An 11,463-nucleotide genomic window follows, 5' to 3' on the forward strand; every position below is an offset into this window, starting at 1 on the left:
AAATGTGTGAGACCCTTTGAATTTTAGGGGATACATACCCAGAAGTAGAATTGCTGGGTTGTACAGTAATTCTTTGTTTTGAGACAGAGTCTCACACTGTTGCACAGGCTGGAGTGCAGTGGCACGATCTTGGCTCACTGTAACCTCTGCCTCCTGGATTCAAGAGATTCTCCTGCCTCAGCCTCCCGAGTAGCTGGGATTACAGGCGCCCGCTACCACACCCAGCTAATTTTTTTGTACTTTTAGTAGAGATGGGGTTTCACCATGTTGGCCAGGCTCGTCTCGAACTCCTGACCTCAGGTGATCCACCTGCCTTGGCCTACCAAAGTGCTGGGATTACAGACGTGAGCCACCGTGTCCAGCCCCAGCCCCATAAGATAGATTTATATTCACCTTTCAAGAAACTGCCAAAATGTCTTTTGGAGTGGCCATGCCGTCATGTTCTCCCCAGCGTGGGTGAAGGCTCCATTTCCACACACCCCCGCTTGATATTGATGCGACATCTTTTTAATGTTGAACGTTTCTGGATAACACATGCAGCGTGGCTTTCTTTTGCATTCAGAGTGTTTCCTATCCCTCGGCAGCATTTGAAAGATTTCTTCATATGGATTGTGTGTGTATATTTTTGCACATTTTTTTCTGAGAGTTTTGTTTTTTGGGAGTGTGCTGTTGCAAATGGGATGTTTTCTTTTAACTTTTCTAACTGCTTGTTTGTACATAGGAAGACTGTTTAAGGCCAGGCTTGGTGGCTCACACCTGTAATCCTAGCACTTTGGGAGACTGAGGCAGAAGGATTGCTCGAGCCCAGGGGTTTGAGACCAGCCTGGGCATCATAGTAAGACCCCGTCTCTATTTTTTTTTTTTTTTTTTTTTGAGACAGGGTCTTTCTCTGTCACCCAGGCTGAAGTCCAGCAGTGCACTCCCGGTTCACTGCAACCTCCACGTCCCGGGTTCAAGCAGTTCTCGTGCCTCAGCCTTCTGAGTACCTGGTATCACAGGTGTGTGCCACCACACCCGGCTAATTTTTGTATTATTAGTAGAGATGGGGTTTTGCCATGTTGGCCAGGCTGGTATCAAACTCCTGGCCTCAAGCAATCCGCCTCCCTTGGCCTCCGAAAGCGCTGGGATTACAGGTGTGAGCTGTGCCCAGCCCCATCTCTATATTTTAAAAATTAAGAAAAAGGAAGGCTGCTTAGTATGTTACTTTTGTACCTAACTCCTTAGCAAAATCTGCCTCCTTTTTAAGAGCAAATATAATTATTTCACCTCCTGCTTTTTTCTTAAATGTCTTACTTTCCTCCTTGCCCAGTTTCATCAGCTAGGGCCTCCAAAATAATTGTGGTAGCAGGGCATTCTTTTCTTCCGAAGGTTAATGGAAGCTTCTATTGCTTCCATCCCCTACCCCTACAAATGATGCTGGGCTTTGGCTTGATAGGTGTGTGTCTGGGTGTAATTTCCTTTATCGTGTATAATTTAAGGAAGTATCCCTCTTTCTAATTTGGTAAGTTTTTAAAATAAGTTTTGTAGTAAATTTTGTCAAATGCCTTTTCAACATCTACGATGATTATGATTTTTCTTTTAGCATATTAATATAAATGAAATTAGGCCGGGCGCGGTGGCTCATGCCTGTAATCCCAGCACTTTGGGAGGCCGAGGCGGGCAGATCACAAGGTCAGGAGATCAAGAGCATCCTGGCTAACACGGTGAAACCCCGTCTCTACTAAAAATACAAAAAATTAGCCAGGTGTGGTGGCGGGCGCCTATAGTCCCAGCTATTCAGGAGATTGAGGCAGGAGAATGGAGTGTACACAGGAGGCAGAGCTTGCAGTGAGCCTGGATCGTACCACTGCACTCCAGTCGGAGCAACAGAGTGAGACTCCATCTCAAAAATATATATATATAATGAAATTAAAAGATGTTCTAATTTTGAACCATCCTTGTCACAGTGTGCAAGTCTCACTTGGTTTAGATCACTTTTTTTTTTTTTTTTGAGACGGAGTCTTGTTCTGTCGTCCACGCTGGAGTGCGGTGGCCGGATCTCAGCTCACTGCAACCTCCGCCTCCCAGGTTCACGCCATTCTCCTGCCTCAGCCTCCCGAGTAGCTGGAACTACAGGCGCCCGCCACCATGCCTGGCTAATTTTTTTCTGTGTATTTTTTAGTAGAGATGGGGTTTCACCCTGTTAGCTAGGATGGTCTTGATCTCCTGACCTCGTGATCTGCCAGCCTTGACTTCCCAAATGCTGGGATTACAAGTGTGAGCCACTGCACCTGGCCAGTTTTAGGTCACTTTTTTTTTAGGCCCCAGTGGGGTTTATTTGGTAATACTTTATTTTGGATTTTCTTACATTGATTTGTATGTAAACATCTTCCCTTGTTTTGTTTTAGAGATAGGGCCTTGCTCTGATGCCCAGGCTGGAGTGCAGTGGTATGATCATAGTTTATTGTAATTTCGAACTCCTGGGCTCAAGTGATCCTCCTGCCTCAGCCTCCTAGGTAGCTGGGACTACAGGCACAAGCCACCACCTCCGGCTAATGATGAAATTTTTTTAGAGACAGAGTCTTGCTGTGTTGTCCAGGCTGGAGTTCAGTGTACATTGTAGATAAAAATATTTATTGGTCTTTCCACTGGAATCATTCCCTCTCCCATCTGTTTCAAATTCATGCACAAGTACTCCACCCACACCCCCCAGTTGCAAAGCATTGATGTTGTCCAACTTGCCTTGAGAAGGGAGAACTGTTTTCCTCTTTGTATGTCTGCTGGTGTCCAGGCCGCTGCTGTGTTTTTGGTAAATACTGGACCCACAGAGTGTGGGAGGCAGGCAGGGAAGGCTTCTGCATTTCCTTTCTGGACCAGAAATCATGGATCCATCAAGCATATTGAGAAACCAGCAGGTCAGGTGGCTGCACACTCTAGTTGGCATCTGACTCTGAATTGCTCGGGGGCCCCTGCATACCAGTGATTTGCTTTTCTTCTATTGCAAATGCAGAAGTGGGGGTTGATTGAGCTTGGGCAGCCTTGGGAGGCAGACAAGCCCGCATCAGCGCCCTCCTGGCTGTTTGTAGGTTGTATGACCTTGGGGGAATCTTCTCAACTCCCTGAGCCTTTGTTTTTTCTCTCATTAAGTTGGGATCGTCCATTCCTCATTGGACTATTGTAAGGCCTAAGATCAAACATATTTTTTTTTTTTTTTTGAGATGGAGTCTTGCTTTGTCACCAGGTTGGAGTGCAGTGGCCCGATCTCGACTCACTGCAGTCTCTGATTCCCAGGTTGAAGCAATTCTCGGCCTCAGCCTCCTGGGTAGCTGGGATTACAGGTGTCTGCCACCATGCCCAGCTAATTTATTTGTTTTTTTTTTTTTTTTTGTATTTTTAGTAGTGATGACGTTTCACCATCTTGGCCAGGCTGGTCTTGAACTCCCGACCGTGTGATCCACCCGCCTTGGCCTCCCAAAGTGCTGAGATAACAGGCGTGAGCCAGCATGCCCGTCCCCCAGATCAAACATCTTTCAAGGCACTTGGAGAAGTGCCTGGGCTCCGGGGTCTTTAGGCTGTAACCATAGCAACACACTCAAATCACAGCTGCTTTCCCTTCTCTCTTCCCTCCAGTGTGGGAATGTGGAGGACCAACCTTCTCGTTCCCATTCACCCTGGAGTTCTTTCTTCTAAACTTCATCTGGCACCTGCTGTGCTGTGCAGGGATTCATTGCGGCGGGAGGGGAAAGGGAAGTGGGGGTGGGCAGAGGTCAGGGATGGTCAGGTCTGGCCTTCAGCTTGCCTCAGTTCCCGTAGGTGATGCCTTGCCCTTTACTCTGGAATCTGGACCCTACAAGCTCCTACCAAAGGCTCAGTGCAGAGAGGGCTCGAGGGCACCCCCTATCTGTGAGCAGATTCTGTAACCGCCCACACCTCCCCCTCTCTTGAGTGGATGATCAGCCCCAGTAATCCAGAGACACGTTCTTGGATTCTGCCAGCTTTATTTTTCAGTTGAAAACTCAAAGGAAAAAGTTATATCCCAAAAGAAAGTAAAAAGCTTCCAATGCTGTAGCCTGGGGGCCTGAGTTCACAGGTACCCCTACCAAAGCGGAGGCCCTCCCTAGAGCCTCCTAAAGTGTTCAGTCCCAGTGTGTCTACCCCAAAAAGAGAAGATCCCTACCTGGGCTTCTGATTAACGGGCTTGGGGCCATCAGTTCCCCTCAAGGAACCTGCTGCCTCAGAAGACCCCTGGATCAGGCAGGGAAAAGCAGTACCAAGCTGCTGAGGACCTGGCTTCGTGTCCCCCACCACACAGTCAGTGTTCTGAAGCGGTTTCCCAGATGGCCGTTGAATAAGTGAGAAAATACCTTGGGCATGAACAGGGGCCAGGTGGAGTTGTCTCTGCAGAGCTGATACTCGCTGGCCACACTGTCTCCTGGTTTACAGTGGAGGTGTGGAGGAAGGGGGAGAATTACCCAGACCAGTGGGAGAGTTTCCCCCAGAAGTATTTTTGAGCCCAGTGGAAAGGAGCTCTTGTTCCCTGCGTTTGAAGCACGTGCAGTTCTGAGTTTCCCGGCATTCCATGCTGGTTATTCTGTCCCAGCCATGAATCTTGCCCTTGCCAAGGAACTAGAATTGGAGTAGAAGGTGAAGGAGTTTGAAGTCTTTGGCAGCCTAATGCTGGCTTGGATGAAATCTCAAACTGTAAAGGAGAGAGAAGAGAAGTAAGACCAGGCTATCGGCCCCGGAGGAGAGAGGCCCCTGGCCCTCATTATTCATCGGACAACTCCCCATCTACTCCCACCCATCTCCCTCTCCCCTTTTTGTAAGAGCAGCAGGCATGGGTCAATGAGTCCCTATACCTGCAGGGCCTTTGCAGGCAGTGGTGCTAGGCCCAGCCTGCTGAGTTCCTTGGAAATTGAACAAGCATCTATGGAGGGCTCACTCTGTGTCAGGCTCTGCTGCCAGCACCCTGGACACAGAGAAGACCAAGACACAGTTCCTAGCCAAGGGGAGGGTGGAACCTTAGCACACGATGCTTTGAGAGCTCAGGATGCATCCAACCCACAGTGTGGGCTAAAGGGAGCTCACTGTGTGGGTGGGATCTTCAGTACAGCATGCAGTGGAGGCCGTGACGCGGGGCTCCTGGCTCTAGAGGTGCTGCTCTGCTGTGTCACCGTCAAATGTGGTGGGCAAGGGCACAGACTGACACTCAGAGCTACCAGGTTAAGGAAGTGTCCCTCTATCCCTCATCTGCTAAGAGAACTGTTTAAAAGATGGGCTTTAATTTTTTTGAGACGGAGTCTCGCTCTGTCACCCAGGCTAGAGTACAGTGGCTCACTGCAACCTCTGCCTCCCGGGTTCAAGCGATTCTCCTGCCTCAGCCTCCTGAGTAGCACCTGCCACCACACCTGGCTAATTTTTATATTTTTAGGAGAGACGGGCTTGGGCCAGGCTGGTCTCAAACTTCTGACCTCAAGTGATCCACCTGCCTTGCCCTCCCAAAGTGCTGGGATTACAGGAGCGAGCCACTGTGCTCAGCTATTTATTTTTTTCAGACGGAGTCTTGCTCTGTCGCCCAGACTGGAGTGCAGAGGTGCGATCTTAGCTCACTGCAACCTCTGCCTCCCAGGTTCAAGTGATTCTCTTGCCTCAGCCTCCCGAGTAGCTGGGATTACAGGCGTGTGCCACTATACCTGGCTAATTTTTATATTTTTAGTTGAGACGGGGTTTCACCATGTTGGCCAGGCTGGTCTCAAACTCCTGACCTCAGGTGATCTGCCCGCCTCAGCCTCCCAAAGTGCTGGGATTACAGGTGTAAGCCACTTCACCTGGCTAGGAAGGTACCCTTCTATCCCTCATCTGCTAAGAGAACCGTTTAAAATATGGGGTTTAGGTGGCTTTTTCTGCTATCTCTTTCTACTACATTCTGGTTCTTTTCTAGATGTATAATTTTCAGTAATTCGTCCATTAGCTGATTAGATAAATTAATTACTAAACTACACATTTAGTAATTAGTAGTTTTAATAATTTCTAGTTCCCTGCTGAAATCTATAATCTGTGTCTAATAAGCCTGCTATCTGAGTCCTGTGTGTGTTTATTGTCTGTCTGTGCTAGTTTTTACACTTAGAATTTTATCTCCTTATGTGCTTGGTTTTATAACTACGGTGTTCATATGTATAAAGTTTATCATTCCATCACCACGCCTAGCACAGAGGTGCTCAATATACATTTCTAATGTAAAAAATGTTAAATGTGGTTAAACACATGTAAAATTCACCGTAACCATTTTAAAGTGCACAAATCAGTGTAAGTACATTCGTATTTTTGTGCAACCAATCTCTGGAACTCGCTAAATCCTGCCAAACTGAAACTTTATCCCCATTAAATAGCCCATTACTGCTCTCTCCCAGCTCCTGGCAGCCACCACTGTACTTTGTCTCTGTGAAACTCGTTACTCTAGGTCCTTCAAATACGTTTTTGTGACTGGCTTATTTCACTTTGTATAATGTCCTCAAGGTTCATCCACGTGGTAGCGTGTGTCAGAATTTCCTTCCTTTTTAAGGCTGAATCATAATTGATTGTATGGAGAGACCACATTTGTTTATCTGTCAGTGGACACTTGGGTTGCTGCTGTCTCTTGGCCGTTGTGAAAAATGCTGCTATGAACATCGGTGTATAAATGTGTGAGACCCTTTGAATTTTAGGGGATACATACCCAGAAGTAGAATTGCTGGGTTGTACAGTAATTCTTTGTTTTGAGACAGAGTCTCACTCTGTCACCCAGGCTGGAACGCAGTGGTGCAATCTTGGCTCATTGCAACCTCCACCTCCCGGGTTCAAGTGATTCTCATGCCTTAACCTCCCAAGTAGCTGGGATTACAGTCCTGCATCATCACATTTGGCTAATTTTTGTATTGTAGAGATGGGGTTTCACCATGTTGGCCAGGCTGGTGTCAAACTCCTGGCCTCCAGTGATTCGTCTGCCCCAGCCTCCCAAAGTGCTGGGATTACAGGAGTGAGCCACTGCACCTGGCCGATTTTTAACTTTTCGGTGAATCACCATACTGTTTTTTCCATTTATACTCCCAGTAAGAGTACACAAGGGTTCAAACTGCTCAACATCCTAACACTTGTTATTTTCTGTATTGTTTACAGCCATCCTAATAGGTCTGAGGTGGCAGCTGCATGTTTTTTGTTTTTGTTTGTTTGTTTGTTTTTTGTTTTTTTTAGACAGAGTCTTGCTCTGTTACCAAGGCTGGAGTACAGTGGCGGGATCTCAGCTCACTGTAACCCCTGCCTCCTGGGTTCAAGCAATTCTCCTGCCCCAACCTCTTGAACAGCTGGGACTACAGGCATACACCACCACTCCTTGCTAATTTTTGTATTTTTAGTAGAGACGTGGTGTCACCATGTTGGCCAGGCTGGTTTCGAACTCCTGACCTCAAGTGATCTGTCCACTTTGGCCTCCAAAAGCGCTGGGATTACAGGCGTGAGCTACTGTGCCCGGCCTCTCCATGTGGTTTTGATTTGGGTTCCCCTAATAATTAGTGATGTTGAGCATCTTTTTATGTGCTTATTGGCCATTTGCATATCTTATTTGGAGAAATGTGTATTCAAGTCCTTTGTACATTTTTGAACTGGGTTGGGTTTCTGTTACATTGTGAGAGTGCTTTGTGTATTCTAGATGGGACCTCCATATCAGATATAATTTGCACATCTTTACTCCCATTCTGTAGGATGCCTTTTCACTCTGTTAATAGTATCCTTCAATGCAATCCAGTTTGTCTATTTTTCCTTTTGTTCATGTACCTTTGGTGTCATATGCGTCATATCAAGTCATTGCCAAAAAGGAAGACCTCCTACTGTGTTTTAACAGTTATATAGCGGCCAGGCACGGTGGGTCACACCTGTAATCCCAGCATTTTGGGAGGCCGAGGCAGGTGGATCATGAGGTCAGGAGATCAAGACCATCCTGGCTAACACGGTGAAACCCCATCTCTACTAAAAAAATACAAAAAAAAAAAAAAAATTAGCCATGCGTGGTGGCGAGCACCTGTAGTCCCAGCTACTCAGGAGGCTGAGACAGGAAAATGGCATGAACCGGGGAGGCAGAGCTTGCAGTGAGCCGAGATCAAGCCACTGCACTCCAGCCTGGGCAAGTAAGCAAGACTGCCTCAAAAAAAAAAAAAAAACTGCCAAAAAAAAAAAAAAAAAAAGTGTATAGTTTCAGCTCTTACAGTTAGGTCTTTAATCCATTATTGAGGTTTTCTTTTTTTTTCAACATGGTATAAGGTAACGGTTTAACTTTGTTCTTCTGCATGTGGATATCTAGTTTTCCATTTGTTGAAAGACCGTCCTTTCCCCAATTCGATAGTCTTGGCATCTTTACTGAAATCACTTGACCATATGTGTAAGAGTTTCTTTCTAGACTCTGTATTTCATTCCACTGGTCTATATGTATGTCTTTGTGCCAGTACCACACTTTTGACCACTGTAGCTTTTAACAAATTTTGAATTGGGAAGTATAAGATGTCCAACTTTGTTGTTTTCAACATTGTTTTGGCCATTTGGGGTCCCTTGAAATTGTGTATAAATTTTGGGATGGATTTTTCTATAATTGAAGAAAAAATGCCAGTGGGATTGCGATAGCAATTACATTAAACCTGTAGATCACTTTTGAGTAGTATTGACATCTTAACGATAGTAAGTCTTATAATCCTTAAATATGAGATGCCTTTACATTTGTTGCACAACCGATCCCTGGGAGTCTACATCCTGCGAAACTCTGCCTCCTGGTTAAGTTTATTCCTATTTTATTTGATGCTATTGTAAACGGACTTAAAAAAAAAAGTGTCTCACTATGTTGCCCAGGCTGGAGTACAGTGGCTATTCACAGGCATAATCATCATCAGAACTGATAGCGTTGACCTCTGAGGCTCAAGCAATCCTCCTGCCTCAGCCTCCCAAGTAGCCGAGACTGTAGGCATGCACCACCATGCCCAGCAGGAATTGTTTTCTTAATTTCCCTCTTGGATTGTTGACTGTTAGTGTGTAGAAATTGCAACGGACTTTTGTATGTTGATTTCATAATCCTGAAACTTTGACAAATTATTAGTTCTAACATTTTTTTTTCATGCAGTCTTTAGGATTTTTGACAAAGAAGATCACGTCATCTGTTAACAGATAATTTTACCGCCTCTGTTCCAATTTGGATGCCTTTTCTTTTTCCTTTCTTTCTTAATAGCTCTGGCGAGGATTTCCAGCATTATGAAAGCAGGCATCATTGTTTTATTTCTCATCTTGGAAAACTTTGTCTTTCATCACTGAGTGTGATGTTAGCTGAGGGTTGTTTATATGACCTTTATTATGTTGAGGTCATTTCTATTTTGAGTTTGTGTTCTTTAATCATAAAAGGATATTAAACTGTGTTAAATGTTTTTTCTGCACTAACTGAAATAGGCATGTGTTTAACAGAATGAAGGAATGTGATATCTTACATTTTTATATGGTAACCATCTTTGCATTCCAGGAATAAATCTCACTTGATCATGGTGTATAATCCTTTTTATGATGCTGTCGAATTCTCCTTACGAGTATTTTGTTGAGAACTTTTGCATCTGTATTCATGAGGGATATTACTCTATTTTCCTCTGGTTCTTTGTCTACCTTTGGTATCAGTAATGCTGGCCTCACAGAATGCATTTGGAGGTATTCTTTCCTCAGTGTTTTGTAAGAATATGAGCAGGATTGGTGTTGATTGTTCAAATGTTTGGTAATTCACCAGTGAAGCCATCTGATCTTGTGCTTTTCTTTCTTGCCAAGTTTTTGGTCCCTGATTCAATCTCCTTGGTAGTTATAGGGCTGTTTTTCTGTCTTCTACTTATTTCTGCTCTAACCTTTATTATTTCCTTCTCCTATCTTCGGGTTTAGGCTGTTCTTTTTCTAATATCTTAAGGTAGAAGGTTAGGTTGTTGGTTTGAGAGCTTTTCCTTTTTCTTTGAGAGAGGGTCTTGCCATATTGCCCAAGCTCATCTAAAACTCCTGGGCTCAAGCAGTCTCCTGGCCTCGACCTTCCAAGTAGCTAGGATTATAGAACAGTGTCACTGTGCCTGGCTGCTGCTGCTTTTGTTTTTTTTGTGAGGGGGGTGTGGCAGGGGGGTGAGGCGGGAGGTAGAGGAGTCTAGCTGTGTCACCCAGGCTGGAGTACAGTGGCACAATCTCAGCTTCTTGCAACCTCTGCCTCCCGGGTTCAAGTGATTCTCCTGCCTCAGCCTCCCAAGTAGCTGGGATTATAGGCGCCTACCACCACGCCCGGCTACATTTTATATTTTTAGTAGAGATGAGGTTTCGCCATGTTAGCCAAGCTGGTCTCAAACTCCTGACCTCAGGTGATTTGCCCACCTTGGCCTCCCAAAGTGCTGGGATTACAGGTGGAGGCACTGTGCTCAGCTGGCTTCTTTTTTAATGTAAGTGTGTATAGCTACAAATTTCCCTGAGAGCACTGCTTTTGCTGCATCCCGTAAGATGTGATGTTTTGTCTCAAGATACTTTCTAATTTTCCTTTTTTTTCCTTTGATCCACTGGTTTTGTAGTATGTTGTTTAGTTCCCACATATTTGTGGATATTTCAGTTTTCTTTCTATTATGATTTCAGTCATTTAAAATGTATTAAATCTTGCTTTGAAGCCTAACATACACTCTTTCCCCGAGAACATTCCATGTGTGCTTTTGAGGAATGTGTACTCGGCTGTTGGGTGAAGTTATCTGTGTGGTAGGCCCACCTGGTCTATAGTATTATTCAAGTACTTTGTTTCCTTCTTGATCTTCTGTCTGGATGTTTTATCCATTATTGAAAGTGAGGTATTGGGCCGGGTGCAGTGTCTCAGGCCTGTAATCCAAGCACTTTAGGAGGCCCAGATGGGTGGATCACTTGAGGTCAGGAGTTCGAAACTAGCCTGGCCAACATGGTGAAACCCTGTCTCTACTAAAAATAGCCGGGGCTGCTCTGAGGCACAAGAATCACTTGAACCCAGGAGGTGGAGGTTGCAGTGAGCCGTTATCATGCCACTGCACTCCAGCCTGGGCAACAGAGTGAGATTCCATCTCAAAAAAATAAAAAAAGTGAGGTGAAGTCTCCTACTGTTATCGTAGAACTATCTCTTTCTCCTTTCATTCTACAGTGTTTGCTTCATAGATTTAGGAGCTCTGAGGTGCGTTGCATGTACATTTATAACTGGTGAATTGACTGTTATCGTTATCTCTTATAACAGCTTTTGACCTTAGGTCGATTTTGTCTGATATTAGTATAGCTATTCCTTCTCTTTTCATCCTTTCACTTTCAACCTATGTGTAAGTCTCTTAGTCTTTTGATTGTGGAATTCATTTGTATTTTTTTTTTTTTTTTTTGGAGACGGAGTCTAGCTCTGTCGCCCAGGCTGGAGTGCAGTGGCGCGATCTCGGCTCACTGCAAGCTCCGCCTCCCGGG

At 45.1% G+C, this 11,463-nt stretch overlaps 1 long non-coding RNA gene across 1 annotated transcript in view; it reads right to left on the reverse strand.

Moving 5' to 3' along the window:
* Positions 1–3,960: 3,960 nt before the first annotated feature.
* Positions 3,961–11,463, reverse strand: part of LOC105525681 — a 12,138-nt gene continuing 4,635 nt past the window's right edge. The window contains exon 2 of the long non-coding RNA XR_001003965.1: positions 3,961–4,678. This is a non-coding gene — a long non-coding RNA (uncharacterized LOC105525681). The remainder of the gene's footprint in view (positions 4,679–11,463) is intronic.

Source organism: Colobus angolensis, unplaced genomic scaffold, assembly GCF_000951035.1.
Source record: "Colobus angolensis palliatus isolate OR3802 unplaced genomic scaffold, Cang.pa_1.0 Scaffold55, whole genome shotgun sequence".
In the NCBI taxonomy this organism is placed as follows: Eukaryota; Metazoa; Chordata; class Mammalia; order Primates; family Cercopithecidae; genus Colobus; species Colobus angolensis.